We start from the raw sequence: 3172 nt of genomic DNA on the forward strand, positions 1-3172 counted from the left end.
GGGGGGGGGGGGGGGGGGGGGGGGGGGGGGGTGGGATGTGATATCATATGCAAACGATGTGATTCTGCGGCAGAGTCTATAAATCACACACTTTTTGCGTGCCCTCGCTCGCGAAGTATATGGGAATTATCGCAAATCTCTCTCGATCCTGAAGGATTTCCATATGACTCTATTTATGCGAATTTAGATTTTATTTTTTGGCGGGCATTGACCCAATCCGGAGTTCCAGATATATCTTTCCGTCTTTCTTGGATTCTTTGATCAGTTTGGAAAGATAGGAATAGGAAAGTTTTTCAGGGCATACAGGGTGACCCAAGTGATATTATAAACCAGGCGAATAATGACAGGCTAGTGTGGGAGGAGGCCAAATCTTTCCCAGGGAGTTATGTACATCCTCCGCCGTCTCAGGAGAGGAGGGAGCCTGTTCCACGATGTCAGGTTGATGGTGCATGGAAAGGTTCGGATCCTTTCCAGGGTATGGGTTGGTGGTACTGTAATGGTGAAGATTTGACGCTTCTTTTGGGAGCACGAAGTCATAGACGTGGCCCAAACCTATTACACGCGGAGTTACAAGCTCTAATATGGGCTATGGAATCTTTGATTGCGGCGGGGGTTGACTGTCAAGTCTTCGAGACGGATTGTGCATAATTGATTGCGATGGTGGAGCTGCCCGAAGATTGGCCGGCTTTCTCGAACCTGTTGGAAGATTTCTCCTTGCTCCGATCTTTTTTCCCTTCCTTTACCTTGACCAGGATCCCTCGTGAGTCCAACGTCATGGCAGATTGTCTTGTTCGAGTTTCAAGATCTTTACTTTCTGATATTTCTTTTGTAAACTCTTATCTTTCTGTTTGGGCAACCAATATTAGAGTAATCTTTTAATTTATTTAATGTTTGGTTGAAAAAAAATAAATAAAGAATTTCAGAAATAATGTACAATTGTAATCTTGAATGTTAAATAAACTCTTACACTCTGCAAATTTAAGAGTTAATATAATTCTTAACCATAGCATAGATACTTAATCTAGTTAAGAATATTCTCCATGCTCGGCTATTAAAATCTTAATTGTTCCTTCTTTTTTTTTCTATCGTTCTGATAAATCTGTGAAGCAAAATTTGTTCAGAATTCTTAGAATATACTATACTCATTGTTTTTTTTGTGTGTAGAACTCTGAACTCCTATAATTTCGTTTATTAATTGGTAAATATTTAATGCAATTTAAAATCTGTTATTATTAGAGATGTTTTAATGGAAAAAAAAAACTTAAAGTTAGTGATCACAAAATTAATAAGTAGTTGTTGTAGTGTCAATTTTGCGGAGGAGCTTCCCCGGGGTGCAACGTGTCGAATCGATGGATAAGTTATAATTAAAAAACCATTATTTGAAAAAAATTAAGTGTCAGCATGTGAATCCAGCCACCTCTTTAGCCAATTGAAATCATTCTTTGAACCCAACTTTTTTGGATTTTGACGTTATTTCCAATTATCGACCTCAACTCTCTCATAGATTTTTGAGTCGAGTCATTCATAAAAATATTCACGTGAATGAGCGCTTAAAACGTGTTATAATTTTTGAAGTAATTGAATTCGAACTCTGCTCTCTTATAACACATCTACTATGCATAGTAATTGAATTGGTCCACCCTATGATTTAGTAGAACGAATGAATAGGTTAAACAACAATGAACACAAAGTGTTGGTGATTAGTATATAAGTAAGTGAAGCAAGATAACTTGTGTATAAAAACTCTAAATATGATAAAAATGAGGGATAATAATAGTATATACTTCCTCTGTCTCATGATGTTTTAGAGAATAATTTTTGTCTTTCAAAAATTGATAATCTAAATATTTTTAATATATTTTTGTTTTAATAATTACTGATGTCGTAGAGTGTATGAAGCGAGAAAGTGGAAAAATGAAAAAGTATCAGAAAAATAAATCATGAGAGGTTATAAATAAAATAAAAAAATCATAAGAAAACAAAATTAATTATATATTTCCTCTGTCTTAATATGTGTGTAAAATCCTAAACATGTAAGTATGTGAGAGAGAGGGAGTAGTAAACAACAGAAATGTTTATTCTGTTACAAAAAATAAAAAAACAAAACAAAAATGTTTATTTTTGGCGTGAGGTGTCATGGTCTGTACTGTCCGAAGAAAAGAGGCCGTACGTTAACGTGAAACAATTATAATACGCAACTCCTTCAAAGAGTCGAGACAAAACATATTCAAATATAACCAAACAAAGAAAATATCAAAATGTTGACTGAAGTGAAAAACTAAATTACAGATAATATGCTCTCGCGTTGAGAGTTGTACTCAAGACCTCCCACTTACTAAACGGGTGCTCTAACCAACTGAGCTACTAGAACTTCTTGCTTACCTTGTTTCCACAGAACTCTAAAAGCTTAATATTAAGGTGTTGAATGGCGACATGTGTATTTGCGGATTTAATAAAAATTATCACTTTTATCCATCAGTGTACGTTTTTTATTTTTTTAAAAAGTGAATGATTTGCGTATTTCAAAACAACAATAATATATAAGAGATAGAATAACGCACTTCAATTTTACAGTCTGCACAAAACCTAACGGTCCAATAAAATTGCACTCTCTAAATAATAATTTTTTTTAAAAAATAATAGAAGTTGTATATAAAATGTAAGAAAGCAAACGAATGAATACACGTAAAAAAATATATCTCTCTCTCTTTTGTTCCTTTTCTTTTTTTCTTCTTCTCTCCAGAAAATAGGATCATCACTTTGAAGGTAATTTATTTTATAATTTAATTATTATTGTTATCACAAAATTATAAATTTAAAACTGTATTTTTTTGGTTATTAAGAAATTTGAATTGATCATCACATTATTTATTTTTAAATTAGATACTATTAACATAATTTTTATCCAACAAAAATAACTTAAATAACTGAAATATTTATTAAAGTTATAACTTATGTACTTTAATCAATTTATAAATAGTTTAGAATAAGTTATGTACTTCATATATTTTATACCAAGTATATATAATTAAATGTATAAAGATTCTAATATTATAAAAAGTAATAATTTGCTTCTCAGATTAATTTTGTAATATTTACTATTATTATAAATTTTCTAAAATATGTAAATTTTTTCATAAGATATCATGTGCAAATATATATATATATATGT

At 31.7% G+C, this 3172-nt stretch overlaps 1 protein-coding gene across 2 annotated transcripts in view; it reads left to right on the forward strand.

Moving 5' to 3' along the window:
- Positions 2697–3172, forward strand: part of LOC104723528 (putative nuclease HARBI1) — a 4153-nt gene continuing 3677 nt past the window's right edge. For both annotated transcript variants that reach the window (XM_019231635.1, XM_010441909.2), the window contains exon 1: positions 2697–2766. The gene's annotated coding sequence lies outside the window, so the exon portion shown is untranslated. The remainder of the gene's footprint in view (positions 2767–3172) is intronic.

Source organism: Camelina sativa, chromosome 11, assembly GCF_000633955.1.
Source record: "Camelina sativa cultivar DH55 chromosome 11, Cs, whole genome shotgun sequence".
NCBI lineage: Eukaryota > Viridiplantae > Streptophyta > Magnoliopsida > Brassicales > Brassicaceae > Camelina > Camelina sativa.